At 42.2% G+C, this 27,599-nt stretch overlaps 1 protein-coding gene and 1 long non-coding RNA gene across 2 annotated transcripts in view; both read right to left on the bottom strand.

Annotated features, from left to right (window-relative positions):
* Positions 1 to 27,599, bottom strand: part of astn2 (astrotactin 2) — a 267,819-nt gene that overhangs the window by 180,753 nt on the left and 59,467 nt on the right. The window lies entirely within an intron of this gene.
* On the bottom strand, positions 11,776 to 13,807 carry LOC146977243 (uncharacterized). The gene is made up of 3 exons (XR_015037279.1): positions 13,717 to 13,807; positions 12,868 to 12,983; positions 11,776 to 11,870 (listed from the first exon to the last, which is right to left on the bottom strand). It is a non-coding gene; the product is annotated as an uncharacterized LOC146977243 (long non-coding RNA).

The raw sequence follows: 27,599 nt of genomic DNA, 5'->3' as shown, positions 1-27,599 counted from the left end.
TCAAGTCAAGTCACAGGTTATGTCAAGTCCTGCATAGGTCAAGTCAAGTCCAAGTCAAGTCACCTTATTATTGCAATTTCACCCTCAGAATCTAATCTAAATAAAGTGAAGACAATATATTAGAATAGAATAGAATAGAAAATCTATTATGTCTTATGTCTTATCATGTCTTAATGCATTAATGAGCCTCTTCATAGATCACAAAAGGTCAACAAATAGAATAGAATAGGAAATCTATTCTATTCTATCATGACAACACCATTCTCAGCCTGCACTCATACCAAGTAGTTTTACAGTAGATATTAATTGATATTTTATATTCAAAAGTCAAAGAATGTGTAACATTGAAACATTCCTGGATGCTATGACTGACAGGCAAACAGCTGTGTAGTCACTGCAGATTCTGCAGCAGTGAGAACGTGAGGCTGAAGGAGAGGAGATTTAAAAAAAAAAATTAAAAAAAGGACACATTAGCTTCTCGCTATGGTAACGCTAGTAACAGGTGACTGTTACCATATGTCTATTGGTTGCTGTGCGTCTGCCCCAACTCTGAACAGCGGCGGCGACGCAGCGTTAATGAAGCACCGTCAGGCCGCTCACCGTCACTGAAACTCTGGATTAAATCTCTGATTAAAAACACTGAGCTGCGAGCGTGATAGCACGCCATGGATGTATTATATTATAGTCTAATAGATCCATGATGTAGCACCCCCGCTGCAGCGACCCTGACGGCCCCTTTGCTCCGTGTCAAACCCCCCCCCGCCCCCCTCTCAATCTCTCTCCCCCTCCCTCTCTCTCTCCAGCGGTCCTTTCAAAATAAATGCATAAAAAGTCCGGGGAAGAAAAAAAAAACACCGACTGAGCTGGTGCCGTGCCGGTGAGAAATTCAGCGGTGGCGGCTGGTCATTCAAGTCATTCAAGTCATCGTGTCTCAAGTCAAGTCAAGTCCCGAGTCTTTAACCTCCAAGTCCGAGTCAAGTCGCATCAAAATAGCGATTCGAGTCGACTCGAGTCCAAGTCACAGTGACTCGAGTCCCCATCTCTGCTCGCAGCCCTCTCATTTAGTGAGCATACACACACGCATGCATGCATGCATGCTCGCACGCATGCTCGCACGCACGCTTGCATGCATGCCCACACATCTACATATTTTGTACATTAATGTGTTTGGTTTGTATTGCATATTTAGCATGCATAGTGCACATTTCAGCTGCATTTAAAGTCCGATTTGGCGATTGTTGACTGTGATTAATGGCTTCAAATGGCTCTTAATACGCACAGTATTTCTTTCCGACAGTGTTTAACATTATAAATGAATAAATTCTACTCAATTTTAACTGCTTTCTGACTGTTTTCTTAAGTGTTAGACTAGTCGACTAGTATAAATTAAATTTTGCGTTTAATCGACAGGGAAATTAGTCGGCAGGAACATCCCTAATCAGAACTATAAGAACTATAAAGAACCCACTGCAGAGAGTTCGGAGTGCTGTCTGTCAAACAGAGGTGAGGTATTGTATAGTGTTATTGCTTGGGGGAGGAATGACAGCGAAGCTCTCTCAGTCTGTTGGGATTATTTCACGGGTATGTAGTGGTTTACATTTTTACACATCGTGATTGCTTCGTGGATCGTTACGTGAGACGACAGGCGGCCATGTTTGAGAGGGACAGACAGCGCAAGTGTTAACTGCGCCACGAGGGAAAGGAAACACAGTTAAAGCAGAAGTAAGTGATATATTTGTGTTAATATAAGTCTTAAATAGTTGTATCTTCAGACAGCAATCACTTACATAGAGTGTTTGGACTGAAACACAGGTCTGTCAGTCACTCTGCTCTGCTCTGAGCCCAGGAGAAAACATTTATCGTATCCTACAGTTTTTATCCAATGAGGAGAGAGAACCGCATGCAGGGCTGTGTGTGCAGCCAAGGGACGCCGTGAATGTGGTGACGTAGGGACGAGGACTGTTATGGTGCGTTCAAGGCAGCCCGTAACACGTGTTTTTCCGACCTGTGAAGTCGTACCAGTTCGATCTGGCCAGTTGGCCAGTGAGCAAAAAAGTTAAGTTTGAACATCTGACCAGTTATATGCATGTCTGACAGAGTAGTTTGTTATTGCTCTGTATTATCTCTTAAAAGGTTAACATCTTCTAAACTGAATACCTCTTTTACTGACAGGCTTTCAGGATGCTAACAGTCTCCACTCACCCTTTGTAAAGCCATCTCAGACTTGGACTGAGCTGAAGGGCCCTCTGTACTGTCATCACTCAATGATTCAATTTGCGCATCTGTGTTTTTTCCTTTTTATTTTTTTAATAACATTTAGGCTATATGCCCATCGAGAGTGAGTGAGTAAGCGCGAGAGAAACAGCAGGTGCACCAGATGATTGCCAACCGGCAAAAACTGAAATGAGATGGTTAAAGAGAGGAAAAACACATAATATACAATAGGCCTATATGTCCAAAAGACTTAGTCCCGTCGTCACGACGTGAACGAGGGAGGATCTGATGGTGGCTCAGGTTTAGTGATGAGGAAACTGTCACTGCAGCTGCACATCTGTCAGCAGCTGCTCCAAACAGACACGTGAAGGGACAGATTAGATGTTGATTTTGTTAACAGTGACTTTGTTGCACCCAAACATTAAGCATATATTGGGTGCTGTCCGGTACAACTGACCTGCTCCCTCCCCACGGTGCGACTTGAAAACTCCTCTTTCTCCAAAGCGGGAGATGACAGAAAGAGCCCGAGAATTACTGTAACTACTGTAACATCGAAGCTACATTGTTGCGAGTTATTGGCTCAGGCAGAAGCTTTGCGCGGTGCACACTGTTTCAGCTGCCTATTCTGTCATAGTTTATCAACGTTTTTCCGTCATTCTTCATTAGGATAATGTTAAAGGAGCTTGAGGCAAGATCAAGGAATAAAACTCACTAGCGATACAACGGCCGTAGCGGCCGTCAGGGTTACTGCAGCCATCAGCCAAGCTGGTGCGGGAGCGCGCATCAACTCTCCACAGCAGCAGCTGATGATGTGACAGTGACACTGTGGCTGAATTGGAAACGGCACAACGTTACTATACCAGTGTTTTCCATTAATCAGCCGCCACAGTTTGGTTTGGGTCAGCCGCAGCAGTCTCTCACAGAAAAAAAGAACAGCTTTCACTAGCCTATCTCTCATCTCTGCCAGTCAGCCCCTCTCCCTGCTGTCTCACGACACACGCACGCACGCACGCACGCACACACACGTCGCGCTTGGCTGTTAATAAACAGTAAATGCGCCGTGCCGCGCTCATTGTACAGTGCTCAATTTACCGCGACACCGGGAGGTTGACCGCCCAGGCATCAGGTCAGCAGCACACCGGCCGCCGCCGCCGCCTCTGTGAGCTGCTGGTGCCGCTCAGCTGCTCATGACTCTGCTCTCCTCCCAACACGTCGGAGAATTTCCTTACAGGCGTTGTTTGGATAAACTGACCACGGATGAATCAATCGGCTCATTGTAAAACTATTTATTTATTTATTGAAGTAGCCTAAATATGGTGATTTTTGTAGGTACAGATGCAGATCGAGCCCCAAGGCTGCGCTGCTCACACACACCTGAAGCTCCACTTTTCATTCAAATGAACTAATGCACCAATGCATTTATCTCCTAAAAACAATTCAACCAGCCGGCAGAAAACGTCTAAAAACCTGTGGGGAAGTTACTCGGCTCGTTTTCTTCCCTGTAAGGAGGACAAAGTTTGCCCGGCCGATGAGCTCAGCTCCCCGGCTGCAGCCTCTGTGACGAGCCGCTGCTGCCGCTGCGTGTGTGGCTCTGCACTCCTCCGAAAAATGTCGGAGCAAATCTACTTATGGTACAGACACACCAACTCCGGCAACGGACGTCAAGTCAACGGATCCCATTCATTGTCTATGTAGAGCAGCAGCTCCGGCCGCGCGGTGCATGATGGACACAGCACGTCGAGTTGACGGCCCCGTCACCGTATGTGAATTTGCATAAAGTTGGAAAAATTGAACTTTATGCAAATGACGTCCGTCCAACGCAATGCGGCCGGCTCAGAAACTTCGTTCAAACTATCAAACTAGGCGGTGTTGATCAAATATGAATCCAGATTCTGTTGCTGCACTACACATTTCCCGCCTCAAATGTTTTCAGAAACATACTTTAGTGTGTTGTTTAACTGTAAAATGAGATCGTTTGTGACCCGGCCGCCATGTTGGAAACGGCAGAGTGAAGCTCAAGCTCCACACCACGTCACACAGACCCGCCCACTCGCCGGTGCGCTCGGCGATTCGTTGCGTCGGGATCCGTCGCCGCCGGAGTTGGTGTGTCTGTACCATTAGTCAGACGTTATTTGGATAAACTGACAACAGATTGGGAATCTAAACTGTCACTTTCTCGCATGAAAAAATATTAAAATTTTAAAAAGTGACGTTATTTCTCTACTCGCTGCTCACATGACTGTTTAGGCTGGAAGATCCGCCGACCGCTAGTCGCAAGCGGAGGAAAGCCGAAGCTGTCGAGGACGCGCATGCAGCGTCATTTGACATCACATCCGCGGACAGCGCGGGAAATTCGGACCCAGAATTGCAGCGCATTATGCAGCACACAGCCTGTTCAAGGCAACGGAGAGATACGCGAGTGGGCTCATTCTTTTTGGTTTTGAACGCTTCATCGCCCATTAGCAGTAAAAAACTTAAAACGCATGTGCATTTCTTGCCTCATGAACCTTTAAGTTAATTTTGTGGTGGAGACAAAATAGTTCTTGACAAAAAGTGGTGGGGACATGTCCCCAGCGTCCCCAGCGTAAATGACGCCTATGGGTGAATGCATCACACAGATATTACAATATATTACGGTTTAAGCAGTCGTTTGCGATATGGATATTGCATATGTTGATATTGCAATGACGATAAATTTGCGATTTATTGTGCAGCACTACTGATAAGCACAAAACTTTTGGCCAAGTACAACTATTTTTATGAGGAGTCTCATAAACCTCCAACATCAGAAAAGAGGCTGAACAGTTATTTTTCTAAAAAGTTTTCTTCATCATGCAGCAGTTAAGAAAGTGTGTAAAATAAGTTACTTTACTGGTAATCCAAAGGTTACTTGTTACTTTGGAAGTGAAAGGTGTCACCCATTGAGAAAAGAAAACACAGGATCCACACAATGGGCCCCACGAGGGTCAGTGTTAGAAGTCTCCCTATCTTAACATCCTAACAGAGGCCTAAAAAGTGATCTCACTTCAAAATATTTTCTTCATCATGCAGCAGCTCAGAAAGTGCATTATTGTTATTGTAAATACTTTAGTTTGGATGCAGAGAAGTGTTGTCCTGTAGGTTAACAATCACTTATAGAAGGGTCCATACGGAGGGCCCCAGTAAGGACATGAACTTGAAACTTGGTGTGTGTGTGTGTGGAAGAGAAAAGTTGGAAAACCCTTTTGAAGGAAGAGTATCTATCAGGGCCCCATTAAGACATGACCTGAACCTTGTGTGTGTGAAACCAGTTAGCTAAATGGAGATCAAATAGAAACTAGTGTGTCAAGTTATCAGTGCACTTTATAAAGAACTCAATCACATTCATTCTTTCCATTACCTTTGGAGCATCACATTCAGCAGCAGCAGCAGCATCATCTTCACCATAAACCTTGGAGGACAGATCAACAGGAGGCACAGCCATCTCTTCTTCTGCTGCTGGAGCCTGCTTGGATGTCACCTGGTGTTTAGACATAAAAGAAGAAGACAGTCAGCACTGACAGGAATCATGAGTCTGGAAATACTTACAGGTCACAAAGGTATTATGATCCAGGGCCCCACAAGGGTCAGTGTTAGAAGTCTCCCTATCTTAACACCACAACAGAGGCCTAAAAAGTGATCTCACTTCAAAATATTTTCTTCATCATGCAGCAGCTCAGAAAGTGCATTATTGTTGTTGTAAATACTTTAGTTTGGATGCAGAGAAGTGTTGTCCTGTAGGTTAACAATCACTTATAGAAGGGTCCATACGGAGGGCCCCAGTAAGGACATGAACTTGAAACTTGGTGTGTGTGTGTGGAAGAGAAAAGTTGGAAAACCCTTTTGAAGGAAGAGTATCTATCAGGGCCCCATTAAGACATGACCTGAACCTTGTGTGTGTGAAACCAGTTAGCTAAATGGAGATCAAATAGAAACTAGTGTGTCAAGTTATCAGTGCACTTTATAAAGAACTCAGGCCTTGTCCACATGAGCCCAGAGGACTGTACTGCGAAGGAGGTTCAACATGGCCAGGCTTTGTTTTCATCTCCAGCTCAACAAAACCTCAAGTCCCGGCCCGGGTTAACACGGCACTAGAGTTGTCACGGTACCAAAATGAGTAACCACGGTACTATACCAGACAAAGTATCACGGTTCCGGGTAATATCACGATACTGCAACCTTTTTTTATTATTATTATTTTTATGAACTGCAATGTATTTGTACAAGTTATAAATACTTATTAATTAGGCTACTTATAATGTTGTTTGGTGCATGATAAACATAATACTGGTGAAGTAGGGATTAGACTGAAACAAATATTTTTAAATAAGCAATAAAAAACAAATAAATGAAGTTAGAATTTATATGGTTGAAAATAAATAACCATTCAGTCTCTTGCACATTAATTTATGTTTAACAAATATAAATAATCAACTTAGGATAAAAACAAATCCACTGTCTTTAAAAAAAATCTATTTGACAATAATGCTTCTTCTCTAACATAATAAATCATAGAGGACAGAATACAATGAACAGGAACTGATTCCCTGTGAAAACTATATTTTTATGCATTTTCTAGGTGCTTTACACTTGGACATCCTTTAACTCTTTATTCCTCAGCCTGTACACGGAGCATAGCCTGATATTAGCCAATGAGAAAATAAACAGAGCTAAATTAATTAAGTGCCCCTGACGACGACGCTGCGGCAGACTCACTGCTCGCGCCCGGTGCTTCTGCCGTGGTCAGTGTGTTGTCTCATGTTTGTGACTGTAAGCCATGTGCGCGTCTGGGCGAGACAGAACTTTAGCTCGTTGTTTGTTTTGAAGCGAGTTTCTATCGAAGCGGCCGGAGCAGTCTCAGCTGTCTTCATAGAGTCCGTTCTTGCCGGCATGAACCACGAACAGCCAATCAGAGAACAGACGGGCGGACCCAGCGTGCGGAAACAGCCTATCATATCCCCGGACATCACCAGTAACAGGCAAACAGCCAATCATTCAGCAGCTGTGTAGTTAGGTTGCAGTGGGTGCATGTGGGTTTTGTTTACAAGGGAGTGCGTGCAGTGAGAAGCCGGGAGGAGAGGAGAGGCGGCCGCTATGTAGCGGAAACTGGCACCGGTAGTAGTAATCCACGGTAGTACCGTCGTGTAGAATTTCTAGTATAGTAGGAACCGTTACGTTTTGGCACCGCGGGGTACCGTGGCTACCGTGGGTATCGTGCAACTCTACACGGCACTGCAAAGCTGGTTATCAACTTGGTTTGTTAAGTCCGGCTCTCAGCTTTATGATCTGTGCGCGTTCACATAAAAGGGGGCGTTTGGCGTCATATGATTCAACTTCCGCACGAAATTGATCCACAACGGGCTGATTTCAGCCCAGAGGAGTGCAATTGTTTTAATGGAGAGAGGGGAGCCATATAAAAAAAAAAGCACGATTGCAGCCTGAAGCAACAGTGTTGCTGCAAATATGACGAGAGGAGGCTGCTTTTAATTTTTCTGACAGCTCTTGCGCTACTTTTAAATATGAAGCTTTATCCATATAAACTAGAGCAACATCAACTGTCATTTTAAATTGTGTTTTATATTGTTATATATTTCACTGATCGCAATTATAACGCGAGTGTGTGTTTTATTGGAAGCGAGGCTGGATAGGAGGTTTTTTAGGTGCTGAAGCTACAAGCAAATCTCATAAACTAAGAACTTTTTAAATGTGAAAACAGCGGAGACTTATTCAAGATTTGCGTTTGGGCAACACTGAAATATAACAGGCGACACGTCGGAATTAATTTATTCACGACCACATTTAGTGAAATTATTAACTTTACCGATTATCCATCTGTCCTGCTGCGAGCGAACAACTTCTATCAGTGGTGACTGAGTGTATATAAAAGTAAAATATAGACTATAGTCTAATATTTAATGAGCTCCTGACGCTCAGCTCAACGGGTGAGGAGAACAACTCTCGGCGGAGACGCACAGAGAGGGACCAGGTTATGAGCTAAGCATAAGTTACCATGGTGATCTAGCCTCGTTAAAAGACAGCCACCTTCGCAGTACAGGAGAGGCTGGCTTTACACTCAACATACCTCGCTAACCCACTAAACTGGCTTCGCAGTACAGGCCTCAGGTATTTTTGAAACCGTGAACATATGTTCCCGGTTGTATGTCCTGTCCACACGCAACCGCGCTTTTGGAAACCTGAAACCGTGTTTTTTTGAAACCAGAGTCCAGGGTGGGGTTTTGGGCCGGGGTTGGTTTCACCGGGTGCGTGTGGACACTGCAACCGTGATTGTTTTTCTCGTTTACGTCATAGCTGCACACGTGCTGATGTAAACACTGCCAGCCCCAGAGGTTGTTTGCAGCGGTTTGCAGAAGTTGACGTGAGCTTGCAAAAATGGAGGTGACAAAGTGGATTTTTATCACTTTTTTTTTTTACATCATCTAAATGCTAGGCTATTTGTATAGTTTTTCGATGAGAAAAATATAAGGAAACGGTCGTCAGGGCGATCCTCTTGTCAGCTCCAAACTCACCCTCAATCACAAACCACAGCTGGTTTTCCACACAGCATCATTTACAGTAACAAGTGACGCTACAGATCAGCGGGGGCCGCTGCCGGTGTGTTTTTAAAATTACAGAACTACTACAGTAGCCCCATGAGGGTCAGTGTTAGAAGTCTCCCTATCTTAACATCCTAACAGAGGCCTAAAAAGTGATCTCACTTCAAAATATTTTCTTCATCATGCAGCAGCTCAGAAAGTGCATTATTGTTATTGTAAATACTTTAGTTTGGATGCAGAGAAGTGTTGTCCTGTAGGTTAACAATCACTTATAGAAGGGTCCATACGGAGGGCCCCAGTAAGGACATGAACTGAAACTTGGCGTGTGTGTGTGTGGAAGAGAAAAGTTGGAAAACCCTTTTGAAGGAAGAGTATCTATCAGGGCCCCATTAAGACATGACCTGAACCTTGTGTGTGTGAAACCAGTTAGCTAAATGGAGATCAAATAGAAACTAGTGTGTCGAGTTATCAGTGCACTTTATAAAGAACTCAATCACATTCATTCTTTCCATTACCTTTGGAGCATCACATTCAGCAGCAGCAGCAGCATCATCTTCACCATAAACCTTGGAGGACAGATCAACAGGAGGCACAGCCATCTCTTCTTCTGCTGCTGGAGCCTGCTTGGATGTCACCTGGTGTTTAGACATAAAAGAAGAAGACAGTCAGCACTGACAGGAATCATGAGTCTGGAAATACTTACAGGTCACAAAGGTATTATGATCCAGGGCCCCACAAGGGTCAGTGTTAGAAGTCTCCCTATCTTAACACCACAACAGAGGCCTAAAAAGTGATCTCACTTCAAAATATTTTCTTCATCATGCAGCAGCTCAGAAAGTGCATTATTGTTGTTGTAAATACTTTAGTTTGGATGCAGAGAAGTGTTGTCCTGTAGGTTAACAATCACTTATAGAAGGGTCCATACGGAGGGCCCCAGTAAGGACATGAACTTGAAACTTGGTGTGTGTGTGTGTGGAAGAGAAAAGTTGGAAAACCCTTTTGAAGGAAGAGTATCTATCAGGGCCCCATTAAGACATGACCTGAACCTTGTGTGTGTGAAACCAGTTAGCTAAATGGAGATCAAATAGAAACTAGTGTGTCAAGTTATAAAGAACTCAATCACATTCATTCTTTCCATTACCTTTGGAGCATCACATTCAGCAGCAGCAGCAGCATCATCTTCACCATAAACCTTGGAGGACAGATCAACAGGAGGCACAGCCATCTCTTCTTCTGCTGCTGGAGCCTGCTTGGATGTCACCTGGTGTTTAGACATAAAAGACAGGGCTTGACGCTAAGATTTTTTCCAAGTAGCACTGTGCTACCATGCTGAAAAATTTTGTAGCACACAACATTTTTTAGTAGCACAATAAAAATTTAGCAGTTTTGGTGAAAATATAATTTTCAAACAAAAAAAGTAGATTTAGCCTATAATCCTAACCCTGTAGACTCATTTTAATGTTATAACTGGCTCTTTGCCTTAACAAAAATCAGGAAAGACAAACAATGCAAATATGTGTGAGAAAATAGAATATTTACAAACAATATTAGTTTTTAGTTTTGCGCTGTATGTGTGTGCATGTGGCCCAGGGGTGGGGGTATTGATGAGCAGTGAACCTATATTTCCCTCAGTATAAAAAGGTGAACATTACATACAGGGCTCTACACTAAGATTTTTTAGGAGCACAATGAAAAATGTTTAAGTAGCAGGCTGTTTGAGCCTTAAATAATGCTGAGGGTCCAACATGACCCATTTTTACATTTGAGAACAGTAAAAACACCAAATTTTATTCCTTTTAATAATGTTTTAACATTAATAAAACTCAACAACCTGTCACACAAGCAGCTCCATGTTGCCCCTGTGTGATGTTCAGGGACAGGTCAGACAGGGAGCTTTGAGGTTGAAGTTTATATGAATGTTGCACTGTGAGACTGTGACCACATGTCAGCTGTTCTCAGCTCCACCGCGGCGAGAGTTTTTTTTTTTTTTGGATAGCTCCGCGGTAGCCTCGGAGGCCACGTCTTTCCACCTGCTTCCTTCACCTTTCAAACGGGGCAGAGCTCCGTGTGAAACAGTAGGAGAGACACAGCCCGAGACCGTGTACCGGAGGGAGAAGCAGGTCGAACGTGCACGAAAAAAAAGCGCATCGCACCGAATGTGCGCTGCTACGGTGTCGCCTTGGCGTGCATGACGCGCGTCTACCTTGAAAGTAATGTGCGGAAAAGACGTTACATCTGAACGGCCCCGATGTACACAAGCTTTAATCAATGCGACGGCCAAAATCACCAAACAGGCAGGGGGGGGGCGGGGCGGGGGAGATACTGCTCACGTTAAACAGCATGCAAAACGGTGCATGCCTGTCAGAGTCGCACTGATGCGACTGAATGCAATTTTTTATTCGCACGGGATATTATCAACTCGCAAATGCGAGCAAAACAGTCGCACTGTCGAGCCCTGATAAAAGAAGAAGACAGTCAGCACTGACAGGAATCATGAGTCTGGAAATACTTACAGGTCACAAAGGTATTATGATCCAGGGCCCCACAAGGGTCAGTGTTAGAAGTCTCCCTATCTTAACACCACAACAGAGGCCTAAAAAGTGATCTCACTTCAAAATATTTTCTTCATCATGCAGCAGCTCAGAAAGTGCATTATTGTTGTTGTAAATACTTTAGTTTGGATGCAGAGAAGTGTTGTCCTGTAGGTTAACAATCACTTATAGAAGGGTCCATACGGAGGGCCCCAGTAAGGACATGAACTTGAAACTTGGTGTGTGTGTGTGTGGAAGAGAAAAGTTGGAAAACCCTTTTGAAGGAAGAGTATCTATCAGGGCCCCATTAAGACATGACCTGAACCTTGTGTGTGTGAAACCAGTTAGCTAAATGGAGATCAAATAGAAACTAGTGTGTCAAGTTATCAGTGCACTTTATAAAGAACTCAATCACATTCATTCTTTCCATTACCTTTGGAGCATCACATTCAGCAGCAGCAGCAGCATCATCTTCACCATAAACCTTGGAGGACAGATCAACAGGAGGCACAGCCATCTCTTCTTCTGCTGCTGGAGCCTGCTTGGATGTCACCTGGTGTTTAGACATAAAAGAAGAAGACAGTCAGCTTGTGTAACTACTTCTATGCATTAATTTAAAATGTTACTGTTGAATATGCAAAACAGTTTCACATTTTCTTTACAGTCTTCTATTGGCCCAGCACTTACCTTAAAGCAGATATCAGTGGAATGTTTTTGATAATATAAGTCCTAAATAGTCCTATTTTCCGTCAGCAATCACTTACATGAAGTATTTCAGCCTAAACACGAGTCTCTCCGTCACTCTGCTCTGCTGTAACCCCAGGAGAAAATTTTCCTTGTGGGATACAAGTGTTATCCAATGAGGGGAGAGAACGGCATGAAGGGCTGTGTGTGTGTCTTTTTACAGTCTATGTTGTGCAGCCAAGGGATGCGCGTGAATGTGGTGACGTAGCACGAGGACCAATTGATGCCTGACAAGGGCGGGGGCTGCTAACTCATGGTGCGTTCAAGGAAACTCGTACTTTGTGTTTTTCCGACCTGTGAAGTCATACCAGTTCGATCTGGTACGAGTTCACGGGTCGGAAGTTACGAGTGGCCGTTATAGGGAACTTTCACAGACAACAGGACGGTAAAAACACGAGCTACGGGTTACCTGGAACGCTACCAAGTCGTAGTTGTGACTTGAAGCTGTAACTTACGGTTTCAAAAGCCTGCCTTGAACACAGCATTAGCCGAAACGGCCGTGCCGATGATATCTGCTTTAATAGTACTTGAATGTGCTGGACACTTTACATACAGCAGAAATAAAATAAATAACTTTACATTTGTATATTTGATTATACCAGTGTGTACCTGAAACTTATCTTATGGAAATCAGGCTCATTTATACACACCTACTATATACCTAAACACATTGGATTTAAACAAGACAGACGAATGAAGCCACTTATTTCTATAAGATATCTTCTGAATGAAGAATGTTAATAATGAATAGTATCTAAAAATGTGCTGCTGTAATTTGCAGCTACTGAAAGCACTAGAGATCATACCTTTGATATTATTGATAAATCTCACTGCAAACCATGGCTTGTCTCCAGCTGACAGAATATATGAGATTGCATCTTCAACAGGCTTTATCCAGGCCTTCCTTTTGGATGTCATTGCTCTGTGAAAATATTTTTATAACATTAAACAGCTGTGCAGCATGAGAAAACAGACTGCTCATTCATTCATTCATTCTGTAATTTAAAAAATATCATAATCAGCTGAACTGTAGCTTAGCAAGTTATTATTTATTTTCTCAATTATGAGAATATGGCATGTGCTACGAATATAGCTGTTTTGGATTCATGCTTCAATTATTGTGACTCACACAGATCATTAACCCCTGACTAATAACATCGGTTAGCTTAACTATTTCTCAACACGACTGCATTTGAGGGGTGGCCCGGACCCCACAACGCTTAACTGATCTAGCCATGCCTACCGCAACTCTCTCCCTGACCAGGCCTGAGCCCCGGGCCACAGTGAGCGTACCTGGCCCAGAGCGATAGGCCTGAGACCCAGAGCATAGTTAGCTTAGCCTGGGCCTAGGACCACAGGTAACGTTAGCTTTACTGACCGGGCCCGTGCCTACCGCGAGGCATATAACGTAACCGAACAATTACGTTTGTTTTACAATGATTATGTGACATTTTTGACTACTATAACATGACGTTGCGTGTGCTCGTATACCCCCATAAAGCCTGCGTTCAACACTGTTAGCACTTAGCTGTAAGTCACCCGGATGTTCGCCCTTAGCAAAACAGTTTCTACCGTACTTCGTATCGTAGCTTCCATAAAATAAGTACGAGACGAGCATTTCCGTTGAAAGCGGCAACAACACATTTATCAAATACCTTATCAGACGTTGAAACTCCTCACTTCAGAGCTCCGCCGTCTCATGAATATTCGCCAGGTTAATTAGCCATGTGTTCCACCGGATTGCGTCATCGGACGGATGATACTTCCGCTTAAAGAGCCCGGTGATGAAAAAAAAAAAAAAAAAAAAAAAGAGCCCGGTGATGCGAGGCTACTTCCCAGGCCCGTAGCCAGCCTTGTGGAGGGGGGGGCTCCCCCCCGCCCCCCCCCCCCCAAAAAAAGTAAATAAATAATAATAATAAAGGCACACACTTCTTTTTTTCCCCATTATAACTTCACTTTGACATCACGTGTTTCTCTTCCTCCACTATCCTTTACTGTTGCTCTCATTTACAACAAAATTTTCACCATGTAATTCATTTTTTCTATATATATATATATATATAAAAAAGGCTTAGCTTTTTCATAACAATAATCATAATAATGTTTAATGTAGTAAAATGTATCTCTCTCTCTCTCTCTCTCTCTCTCTCTCTCTCTCATACTCACACACACACACACACACAGACACACACACATAGGTACCTGCAAACTGGAAATGATGATAAACTGGAAATGATGATAAAGTAAACCCCAGAAAGTTTTTATGATTTTAAGAGGTAAATGAAGCATTCTGGTGTACTCTGAGAAGAATATAATGGGAAGACAACATTCGCTTCAGATAAAAAAAAAAACAAACAAACACATTTGGTAGGCTACTGACTGAGGTTTCTATCTTTGTAATGGCAAGAATGGCTGGACTGTATGACACTGGTCTAGTGGGGAGCTGTGGCTGGTGAGAAAAAACAAAACTTTTTTTTTTTTCAATCTTTTGACCTGGACCAGCCTTTCAAGGCTCCGTTTCCTCTGCTTCTGCCCTGTTCTCATCTGTATGATGGCTGTAGCTACTGTCAGATATTAATAAATGAAAGGAGTCTCCCATTCCCATTTGGAGGTTGCAGGTATAACACACGCACACATGCACATGCACACACAGTAACGCACGCACGCACACACACACGCACGCACACACCTGTTGCTGTCTCCCTCTCCTCTGCTCTCTGGACTGGGCTGCCTGGCTGTTCTTTTGGGCTACCAAGTGTGCATGGGCCTTTTGGACTTAGATTTGAGTTCTCACGGACCGGACGCGTCAGTTCAGTCCGAAAATATGTAGAAATTAATTCGGTCAGGTCGCGCTCCTACTCGGCTTCTCTCTCTCTCTCTCTTTTCTTTTGGCCGGGTTCGGACCAACTTAATTCAGGGTCCGGGTTTCAACACCCGCGGGTCAGACCGGGTTCGGCTTTTAACTTTCAGGCCCGTTCAGGTTGATGCCAGGTGCAGGACTTTAGAGCAGCATGTCAGTGCTGCTGACGCACCGCACCGCAGGTTGCAGAGCGTCAACTCGCGCGGCGCCCTACTGCGCTATGATTGGCTAGAACTCACAGGCTTTGGGCTGTTTGCTTCAGCAGCAGTCCAGTCAACACGGGGACACGCATCCCACACCAATCAGAGAGTTATTAGAGAGCCTAATACACGACAAGCACCACATTTGCGGCAGCGGTGGGGTGGTGGTGGTGGGGGTGTGTGTGTGGGGGGGTTCGAACGAACCCTCCGATCCCCCTTGGCTACGGGCCAGCTTCCGCTAAAAGCGCTAGCTCTACAAAGTTAATGGTTAGCAGCTAATTAGCCTAAGATAACAGAAACGATCTTTTATATTGTTATCTGGGGAACAATGCTTTCTACCTACAGCTATTTCAGCATCAAATGGCACAGTTTGTATTAATACTAATGTTGTAAGTTTGTTTCTTGTAGTCCCACAAAACTTTTTATAGACAAAAAATCTTAATTAAAAATAAAATAAAACTGAAAATAAACATACCTTAATAATTTGAGGTTCAGTTGTTACAGCATCGGTCTTTTTTTTTAATTTTAGATTTTTATTTTATTTATTTAAACAAATGCATTTACAAATTAGTCAGGCAAATATTATATCTGTCCAAAATTAAACAAGAGCAGACATCATGTTTCAGAGATAATTATAAAGAATAACATTAAATAAACAAAAATTAAGATAAGTGAGTAAAAATCAAAACAAACACATATCAAATATAGAAGGGAAGAGAAAATGTAAATAAAAACATACATTAAATCATCAAGGATTAAAACAATTGTTACGCTACATTAGTCAGATCATTTCATTTTTTATTTTTCATTTTACAGCATCGGTATGTGTTATCATTACAGTATTAGCTCTCAAACAAATCCCGTAAAATCCCGCGAGACTATGACGCTTAATGGTCTTGAACATTAGCTAATATTGGCTAATATCACACACACTTCCGGAGTGGGGCCCAGCAAAATGACACACACTTCCGGAAGTGTGTGTGTGGCTGCAGTTGCATCCCCCAAGCTCCAGGGGGCCAGTGAGCACACACACTTCACACACACGTTTCCACTTTTTGTCACCTTGTGGGCCAAGTGAGAAAAAAGCATGAGGAGCATCAGGGAAGGCTCCTGAGCCACGTTAAAGCACTAAACGGTGTGGGGCCCAGCAAAATGGCCCCACGAGAATTCATGGCCCCATACTGTTGGTGGGCTACAGGTGGTATGGCCCCACCAAGTAATAAATGCGAGAGCACACACACACACACACACAGAAGGATGCAGCTGTTGTTTTTCCACTCTTTTTACCAGTTCTTCAACTCCACACAACCACATTGCTCTGGATCTGATCCCACCATCTTCTTTTCTATTCTCTCACACCAACAAACACTGTGTGCTCCTCCAACATGACCCTTTTTTTGGTCAGGTTTGGACCAAGTTCACCATTACGTCACCTTCCCATGTTACCACACACACCCACACACTTGCATACTCAGACAATTGCACCATCAGTTAAGTCTTACAGCTGTGTTTACTGTTACATCTGAGCTGTATTTGCTGTGTGTTAATAATTGCTGAAAGATAATAAAACCCTGTTATACTGAAACAATAACTGCTCTTGGTTATGTGTGTGAATGGTGTGTTAAAATCAGCTTCTGCCATATTTCCTCAAGGCTTTTGTCACTTTATTAGTATGGTAAACCTTCTGTAATCACATTGCTGACGGATTTATATGTTAATAATTTCACTTGTTCCCATTTGTTATGATTAATCAAATTCCTAATTACAGTAGATTAAATACATGTATTCTAAATCACTGAGACCAGATCAATTAACTTGCTACCTCCGAAAGAGGGTGGTGACTAACTTAAATATCAATTAACATTGTTATTTAACGTTAATACTATTAATATTGTTCATTTCCAGTAGATCAAAATAACTATAAGTTATAGTTTAGGTCCTTTCTTTCAAGTGACTTTTTCCCAGCTTTAGAAGACGACGGAAGTTGATGAAGATTAAAAGTATTTGTGAAAATATTCTGAAAGAGGAGGAAAGACAAATTAAACGTAGGGCATCCCAGTAGCAATGATGACATGAGCAAGTAATTAGAAGGTAGGAAGGATAAGGACACACACTCACACACACACAAACACACAGTGATATTGCTGTGCAGCATTTTGCATTCTTTAGTGCTCAATATCAGCACTTTGTTAGCTTATGGTGCATTCACTGCAGTCACACATAAAGTCAGCATCTGGATTCGTTTACATACTGTAGATGGGCACATAAGATATACCACAATAAACCAGTGGTGCACGTGATATGATGCAAATCTGTACAATTATATGATAGAGCAGGGGTTCCCAAAGTGGGGGTCGGGACCCCCCCGGGGGGGGGGTGAGGCACTGAGAGTGGGGTCGCAAGATGATTTTCAGAAATCAAATAACATTTGAAAATGATTTTAAATACTGCATGCTGTAATTGTTAAAAAGATACAAGTAGTTAAAAATAAAAGCATGCAAATAGATTTTCCTCCCTTATCTTTAGATGCCTATAGATTGCTTCTGACTGAGGTATTCGGCTTTTGTCTTCTTCATCTAGCTATACTGTAAAATCAAGGCTGCTCTGTTCCTTTGTGTCATTATGTCCGTGTTTGGATACGTCAATTAGTGCGTGGGCTTTGTGTGTGTCACCTCTGGGGATAGTGGGCTTCGTCAGTCAATGGCACCGTTACTTTGTTGGTAGCGGGCTGAACAATTTGGGAACCCCTGTGATGGAGAACAACCTCAAAAGTGACCATGAAGTTGAGTCAGGACCTCTTGACAATATTTCAATGACTTGTAGTTTGATTAACAAACTGTACACATACTAGATGTCAAGAGTTCTTTCTACTGTGCCCGTTCCTTATGTTAAGTCTCACAACACATTTTCAGACAGCAGCCAAGCAGAAATTCTTTCATTTGTAGCACCGCTGCCTCCACGCTGCTTTCTTCAGAGTTTCACACACAGCAATGCGCCAGAGCCGTTCTCCTGTTTTGCCCTTTCTTTCGCAGCGAAGCCTTTACTATGCTCCTGTAAACTCATCAAGGAGCATCACATTTTATCCATGTTCAAGGTTCAGGTTCATTCAATACAGTATCTCGCCATCACTGAAATATCAAACACCTTGGCATGCATGCTGTGAATAGAGGATAAAGTAAATCCATGTACAAAGAGGGAATGGAGAAAAAGAAAGGGAGGGTGTGACTTCTCCTTTGATTTTTCACAATGGCATCCGATAGGTGAGACGTGGCGTTCGACTCTGAAAGAAATGGCAACCCGGGGGTGATGTATTCGTGGTTGTCAAGCCGAAAAATGCGGCATCAGCACTTTTTGCAAGCACATACACATACATGCACAAAACTTCGGCTACAGTGAATGCATACACACAGACACACACACACACACACACACTAAATCACGACAGAATAATAAATAAAAACCACAAGGGGTCATTCATCACAACATTTAAAATTCCATCTTCATGAGGAAAAACAAACCCCTTTCAAATTATAACTCATGCACTGCTGGGTGTCCATAAATCACAGTATGCTGAGAGGAGAGGCGGCACAGAGACGAGTAGTGCCACGGACAAACTTGTTCATTAATCTCCTATAGGATGGCAGCCTTGCAGAAATGCACTCCCGCAAACTCCCCTCAGCCCCGAACTTCTACATTAATTCCTCCTGAAGAATAGCAAAAACATATGAAGGCTTATGTTTCATTTTAGCAGCAGAGTGATAATGGAGTGACATTGCGTGCCTCCGCGGTGCCACTGAAAAATGGTGATGTAAAACTGCGAAGAAAAGGCACAAGCTGTTGTAATCTCCGTTTCAAACAGTCTCCCTTTGAACAGACGAGACATCAGAAGAAATATTTTCTGCAGCTAAGTGATGTCTATTTCACTGCTGCTGTAACACATCAGTTGATTGTCACTAAGAATAAAGAAGAAATTGTCAATTTGTCATGGAAATTTCAACAAGTGCAAAAAAAACAAAACAACTTAATTACCCTCCTTGCATTCAAACCTAAACTCTTTACCACGAGGCTCAAGTACACTTGTGGTTAGGCCTAAAAATCACAAAGTGTAATCACTCCCACTGAAAAGCAATACACGTCGCACGTCTGTGTTTGTCTTTTCAATGCCCTCTTAATTTAGCTGCGACTCTGTCACATCAGTGCCCTTAAGAGTTTATCTCTCTGTCTTCCTAATTCATTTCCCCCAAATCCCTTTCCCCACATTCTCTCATGTTTTCCTCCGCACACTTTTCACCATCCTCACTTTTTGTTCTCCGTCTCCCTCTCGATTATTGCCGTGTCTCTCAGTCTCCATTCCCCTTCATGTTTGATCACATCTTTCTTCCACTCTTCAATACAACAGCCATATAAATTCACAGTGGCAGATGTAGCCATGAGGGAAAATGGGTTTTCTGTTCATCTTCAGATCCTACAAATCCCTGCTGCTTTAGTCCTAAGTGACTTCACGGGGAGGAGAGTGGCTGGAAGCCCCATAATTCCACTCTTTTCTCCAGGTTTACTTTACTTCGTGATTATTTTCCTTACCATGCCTTTCTCTTTTCCAATAATGTTCCCCATTTCCCTCATAATCATTCTGCATGTCCTTCTTTTCTTTTTTTACCTTTTGTTCTTCTGTCGCCACCCTCCCCCCATTAGCTCGCTCCTGTAAATTCCCCATATTTTTTTCTGTCGTCCCTGCTTTTTTACCTTTCCTTCCCCCCCTTTCCCTCTGGATCATGTTGCCTCCTTCCTTTCATGTTCCTGTGCCAAGGCTCACTTGCTGCCATTTCATCCCTTCTCACTTACCTCTCATCCTCATTCTTTTACAGATTGGATGCAGAATTTGGCAACAAACATCAGCACTGAATTATTCAACACTTTTGCTAACCTTTTTTCCCCCAACAGATATACAGTAATACAGGCAGCTTAAGATTAAACTATTACCTTAGTTTAGCCATCATCTTTAAATTATATAGAGGGAAGAGCAACAGAAGGTTTATACTTTTTGTTTGATGTAGAGGAACCACAATCGTGGTAATCAGAAAATAGAGAATGGATTTTTGAACATTGGAGCTATAAAAGTATCAGTTATGAGAGGAAATAAAGACATTTACAGTTTTTGAAAATACCACATCATGTGGCCACAGGGACAAATTTACTGTGATGCTTTACATTATTCTTACATTTCATGTATTTCATGAACCTCTGCATAAAGATAAAACTTCCCAATGCAGTTTCAGGCTGGGGGAGAGAAGAAAAAATCAATATCATTATGAAATGTGAGCATAATGCATGGTAATTTTGTTTTCTCTTCCATTCAAAACATGTTAAAGTGAAAAATGCACCACTATGTGAAGGCAATATGTAGAATTTGTTGAGATAGCTGGCTTAGACTGAAATGCAATGCCATTAATACAGTTTATGATAATTTGACATTTGATTTTAGAAACACAATTTAACTATTCAGTAAAGTCTCGTTGAAGTTTTAAGTGAAGAAGTTAGAATGTGCATAGCTTGAGGGGTTATCACATATATTGCCCTAATTTAGACAAAGGTTTAACAGATAACAAATAACTTTCATCATTTCCATTATAAGTAGGCTAGGTGCATTAACCTACATGTTATCCCATCTTTTTATGAGAAATCCTGTTTCCAGGGTGGGATTTCTGACCAGCTGGCTTTGTCTTGCGAGATATATGGTCAACGTTTACTTCAGCAGCATCTTGCAAAGAAGTAGCAGCATGCTGAGTGTGTTTGCGTAGGTGTTGGGCTGTGTTCTTCTCTCCCCATATTTATTCATGCTGTTTGTATCTAATCTCTGCAACGTTAATGTGACTCTCGTTCTGATGGCATTTCTTCTGTTGAGGACAGGAATAGCACTGTCACCATGGATCTCTCAGATGTGTCACCTCTCTTTGGCCCATTGATAGAAAAGCCCACAGTTTGCACATGTTCAGACAGATGCTACATTCAAATTAAAAACAAAATAAATGCTATGCTATTTGTAAAGATCAAGCATTCTGCATTAATAATCTAGATATTCTTCACTGAAATGATGGTGATGAGACCTAACATCCATGGTAGTTTGTGGCAACTGCTAATAACAAAACTGCACTCACTATATTAATGAAAGTGCAACTCAATGGAATGCTCAAACCACATCAAGCTCTTTAACAGCTAGGAAGTTTTCTGATCAATTGCATTGATCCACGCTTCACTCTTGGTTCGATAGCTCCTGTAGAGGCTTACGGTTTGGAAAAATTGGACTTTCCTTTAATGCACTTTGGCACAGGTTCGACTCCCTTGTGATCCTAATAAGCTTCGCGATGGTGAAACAACACAACTCGGAGCCAACACATCTGACACATGCTCTTGTGGTTTAGCCACCATCTGTCCAGAATGGCAGCAGTGGCTCGCCGAAACCCAGTAAGCATCCACCTCCTGCTCCAGGGAAAGAGTCGACAATAGAAAGTGGAGTTGTTAGTGTGTTCTTTGAAGCAAAAGCCACTGTGAAACAGTCAGACGGGAGCAAAAGTAGCATGTGATGCGTGCATGCTACCATGAAAAAAGACAGAGGGAAGAGACAGGTGACATACCTAGAAGCATTCACACCCAGGCTGTAACGCATAAGCACAGGCACACACACAATCCAATACATGATGGGCTGCCTTGCTACATGTCTTTAATGGGCTGTTTCTGTGTTCGCACCACTGTGTCAGGCAAAGACCTTCAAGGCAGAAAAACACTCAACCTCTCTCTCTGTAGGTTTTTTTTTTCCTGTCACCATCCTTTATTTGTTAAGCTCCCACTCGTGCTTACCTTTTCCCCCACTCTTGGAGTTTCTCTTATCCCTCTCTCTCAGCAGGAAGTTAAAGCGGCATGTGCCCTAGCATCTGCTCCCCATTCTCTCTGTCCAACTACAAGTCACAGCATGAATGACAGGGCTTGGCTCTGTGGTTAATGTTTCCACTCCGCTAATTTACCTTGGACAAACTGTCCCTGTCCACTACCTGTGCACATAAAGACATGTGGCACTCAGTGATGTGCGGTGAGCTCTATGACAGGGTAGGCAGGCAATCACATATCTTACTGGAAGATCCTTCTGTGTGTCTATTGGTAATTGTGAATCTGATGAGGTTGGCATTTCATATGGAGTCCCTCAGGGGTCAATTCTCGGTCCTCTGTTGTTCAACTTGTATGCTGCATCGCCATCCTGGGGTAAGACAGAGAGCCGATTCATTTAAGAACATCTCAGGTCTTTAGAGGTTTACCACTAGCTGGTTTAATTCTTTTTAGAAGATAAATGTTGGTCTCATTGATTAGTTGTTGGATGTTTGTTTTGTTGTTGATGAGTTTGTTTGAATGAAAAGTGAAGCTTCATGTGTAAACTGGACAGAAGAGCAGCGCTGCCTTGGGGCTCTGTCTGTACAGAAATCACCACCTATAGATCAATAAATAAAAGTTTCACAATGAACTGATCGGTCTATAGCTATCCAATTTACTTTACAGAGAGAAATTCAGTGTGATGTGGTTGTTTTTTCGTGTATGTCCACGGCGCACAGCTTGGTAGGAAAAAAGGAAAAACAAAATATGTTGGCGCATGCGCATAAGTGGTCTGGTGTGGTCTTGATGGTTTTGATATTCAACCTCCACTTCAACACATGTATGCCTGGGTTTTTGTTATTATTTCTGTTGGAGGATATAAGCAAGGTGCCCTTTTGTGCCAAATTTGTTCTTCACAGGAGAAAAACTGTGTTCAAAGTTTAAAGAAAGCAATTAAAATAGTCTTTGAATTTAAATATTATTTCTTCATGTTTATTCTACACTAATTTGACGATTATACATAAATAAATATTATTATTATACATAAGTAACGTTATAAGCTCAAGTCGTAAGTGGACAAATGCAGTTTATTCATCGATAAATTAATCGCGATTAATTACAGAAAATTGTGCGATTAATTGGTGTTGTTTTTTTTTTTAATTGATGGACAGCCCTAGTTTTTATACATTTAATATGCTGGGGACGGAAATGGCACTCTTTTGGTGGAATCGCCTATGAAGAGTCTATGGGGAACAAACTGTGCATGCGCAAACAGCCACATATGCACCGTACTGACAGAAGAGGCATAGGAGCTCTGTGCCTCTGCTCTGAAATAGTGGCGAGTGGCTTCTGCAGCCACTGCATGTCCAGAGGTTAGCTCTGTTGAGTCGCTTTTATTAGACTATCAAAATCACCAAATGCTGGCACATTTAAACCTGTGGTAAAGTTATCTGGAATCAAAAAAAATAATTACACCTTAGACTAACTAAATCATTTCATTTTCCCAATCCTTGACAGTGCCTCACCTGCCTCCCCTGACTGCATGTCACTGGCTAGTCCAGTCTCAGACATTTGAGGTGGACAGTGTAGGCAGACTTCTATTAGTTTTAGCTAAACAGGATGGGAGATTTTTTTTTCTTTGCACACGTCTGGTGCTTCAATGTAGGAAACTGCTTCCACGGCAATACCAACACACATTAGACCAGAATCATTTGTCACCCCCTCTCCAGCACGGCACAAGTGTGTAGGTTGCTTTGTGTCAGATCTGTGTGCTTGTTAACAAGGGGTTTGTTCAGTTGCTCCTGTAATATAATAGGGGAAGTGTTTTCAAAACACATGGGGAAAAAATGAGTAATACTTCTATTTGTAAGGTAAATTTTTATGGTGGAAGTGAAATAATCTATTCTTAAGTAACTGGAAATCATTTAAAAACTCCACAGCCCAGGCTATGTAAATCACCAGAGAAATTACACTGACCAAAAGCCCGTACCTAATCATAAAATCTGATTACACTGTGATTGAAAACTGAATGAAAATCTCCCACAGCTTAACTGGAAAGCACCAGGTCGACCTTTCCATTTTGTCCCTCTCGCCATGGGAACTAATGCATGTTTCCATCATCCTCTCGCCATCCCCTTTTCCATCACCTTGAGTCCTATCCCTTCATTACTCCGCCTCGCTGTCCTCCCATTTTACATGCCACGATGGTCCATCACACACACACAGAAAAGATTTGAGGGCAGATAATGCCGTATTGAGTCCTGGCCTTGTGAATTATAACAGAGAATTAGGGCTGATTCACTAGTGTGTTGCTTCCACCCACCCAATAGCTCTCTCCCTGGCTTTTTCTAGCTTTAGCCTTTGCCCCACACCCACCACTTTTCTCTCTCAGCCAGCCTAACAATAAGTATGTTTCAGGATCTCCAAGCTTGGAGCCTATTCTGAAGGATGAAGTCTGCATCCATACCATAGATTACAGAGATAAATGACATCTCAGCTCTGCAAGAAGAGTTCTTCACACATTTGTAACACAGCTTCTTTTAAAAAGGCACTGCTGCTTACTGAATATATCCAAGTATAGGTATGATCTATATCTTTATAGATATGTATGTATTATCTACAGTATATATGATATATATTTTTAACCTTGATTTTAACCTTCAACCATGTAGTATTTGCAAGTTGCTTCCTATTGTTTTACAATGGCTGTTATTAATGAATTAGTAAAACTACAGTCCATTAGCTCAGCCAGGAATAAATGTTTGCATTGATTAAAAAACTATTGTATCCTCCTGCATTGGGTACAGTTTAAAGTGACATGTTACTGAAACAGCTATAACATTGCGGCTCTGTGAGCATAACTATAATTAAATTGTTTCCGCATGATAAAAGATGACATGGGACCTCTGCATTACATCTCATCCAGCTATGGGCAGCATGGCTGATAGTGAACATCGCTATTTACTAAAATCTCCAGGGGCATTCAGTTAAGCAGTTTCCATTACACCACCCAATGGGCATTTCAAAGTCTAATCATACATAAATTTGTTTTGGGCTTCCCTGTGAATGAAAACAGTTATCTTAGTTTACACTTTACCCAGTCTCTTTGTTTTACGAATGCATACGGTTCAAGGTAAATTAGACTTTTCTGAATTTTTTGATTTATAAATAAATGGCCTTTGACTGAGGTTTTTTTCTTTCCTCCTTCTTTTCTTCGCTTTTTGCACATTACAAACAAAACAATTAGCAAGCAGACAATACAGAATCCCTCCATGACTTTTATTTGATGTAATTACACTCCATGTATAGAAGGAAAAAAAACAATAATAAAATCAGGCAACTGAATAGTGAAACAAAATAAATCTGTGTGCCACCCATGAGACCATCCCTAGAGGAAAAACATTTTGCATTTCAAAATTGCACATGTTGGGGGAAAAAGGGGGGGGGGCTCTGCATTTAGAAAATGGCTAGCATTTGTCCTCCCCCCTTCCCACCATTGTAATAGAGCCAGGGTATATTTCTCAGTTTAATGACATCCCATGATGCTCACTGTTTGCATGGTAACCAAATATAATTGCCAGTGCTCATTCACCACTGCTTGCTCATTACTGTGGCAAATTAGAACTGCTGGAGAAGAAGAGACTGCGATGCCCCCACACCCTAACACCACCCCACCAGCCACCACTACACTACGGCTCTTTCATTTGCTTTTATAAGAGATAAATGATATCTTCACATTGAGGCAGTGTACGCTAACTGCAAGCACACATGCCCTCCTCAGTGACATTTCAGGGGGAGAAATGTGATTAGAAAGGTAATGCCAATATTTGCAGTGGTGTCATAAGGGACCAATACAGGCTTGCTACAGCTGTTGATAACAAGAGGGCCTGGACAATGAGGCCCTTGGGGTGACTTTGATTGAGTAAAAAAGAAGGGCTGAGGAGTGAAAGGTGGGAGCAATAGATTTTTGCCTTTGTAAAGACACAGGCATCAGAGTGCAGACAATGGTGCATACCTGTAAAGAGCAGTGTGTGGGTAAATAATGGTACACACACACATTCATTTGGTTTCCAATTTTGCTCGAAGGGACAGGTTAAAAAAAGGAGTTTTTCAAGGCTTACAAGGTATGCTCATTTTGCTGTGCCATCAGGGGCTATTGTGTAGTATTTAACAGAACACAAAATAAACAAGATTAAAACTGTGAAAAGAACGACTTTGCTCATTGCTGGGTCAAGAAATACCCTTGCTTTGAAATCTGACGGGTGCAATGGAGCTATGTGTGATTATAGGTGTTTTTATGTATTGGAGTGTGCTTGTGCCCGTGTACCTCCATCAGAGGCAGCTGGGGCCTCGGCCCTTGTTATATTCCCTGTCGTTTATCTTGAAGTGAGGCCTTTATTTGTATCTGCAGCTGTCGGCCAAGTGTTACCACAACAGCTTGTGAGAGTAGACCTGTCAGTGAGCGCCAGCCAGCTGAAGGGGAAGGTAGTCTTTGTCCGTTTGTGCCAGATGCAATCAAAAACTCACTTCCCCCCCTCCTTCCTCCTGCTCACCCACATAACCCCCCCCCCCACACACACACACACCAACCCACCTCTGGTCTCCCCCTCCGCCACCGCCCCCCTAACTCATATCACAGGAATGGCTTCCTGCACTTCACTGGCAGCTCCACACCATGTTATATACAGTAGAGGGTTTCTATTGACACTTGTTTTAACCCAGGACCAAGGTTAAAATTCTGCAGGAAACATTTAAATTATCTTTTAGTCAGGCTTGGGAGGAGGGGAAAATAATTAGAAACAAATAGTCATCAAGTAAAAATAACAATGAAATGTATTAGACTGTGTAACACTTCCAAGCCCAATTTTAATAGCACAGATGTTACCAATTAGTGTTTGAGTCATCAGTGGCCCCCAGCAAAAAAAAACATCTGCTTTAATTTGCACAAAGGCAAGGGTTCAAATATACATTAATGGGAAATTTCCTCAAGACTTAAATCACTGTGCTGCAAGGGGCCATTATAGGAACAGCAAGAATTGAGAAGAATCAATAGTGAGATATAGAAGCAGATGAGGAGATGAGGGGAAAAGCTGCTTATCTGTCTCCTTAAGGTACTTAGTTTGGCAGAGCTTGGTGGTGTTATCTCCAGAGTTCACAGAGGTTACTGAGATACGCAGTGAGGATGGTCTAATTCCAAACGGTAAATATCTCTGATGTGATGCACCAACACAAGGAACAACTCAACTGCACAAACTCATTTGCTAGCAATGTATGTCCCCTGGTTTTAAAACATAAATGTCAAACCTAATAACTCTTGCAAAGGTGAAACTTGGTATTTCGCATGAGAGTGCTAGAGAAAGGAATTGAGATATAAGCCCAAACATCAGTACATGTAGCGAGAACTACAATGGAAATAAATAACATACTGCAAACTATATACTGTATATTGTTATTGACTATTGTTACATACATTTAATACACTTTTTACATCAAATTAAAACAGTCATGGCCCCACGTATGAACAAGGTAATGAATATGAACTAAAGGAAAATAATTAGCATGTATTCTGTGATACTTAATGGGAATTAGTCATTCAATTATTGAAAAGTCTTAGTTGATT

The sequence above is a fragment of the Trachurus japonicus genome, chromosome 12 (assembly GCF_045865225.1).
Source record: "Trachurus japonicus isolate A0001 chromosome 12, Traja_1.0".
Lineage (NCBI taxonomy): Eukaryota > Metazoa > Chordata > Actinopteri > Carangiformes > Carangidae > Trachurus > Trachurus japonicus.
Note: the sequence above shows the minus strand (reverse complement) of the source record. Positions and strands in the feature narration are given on the sequence as shown.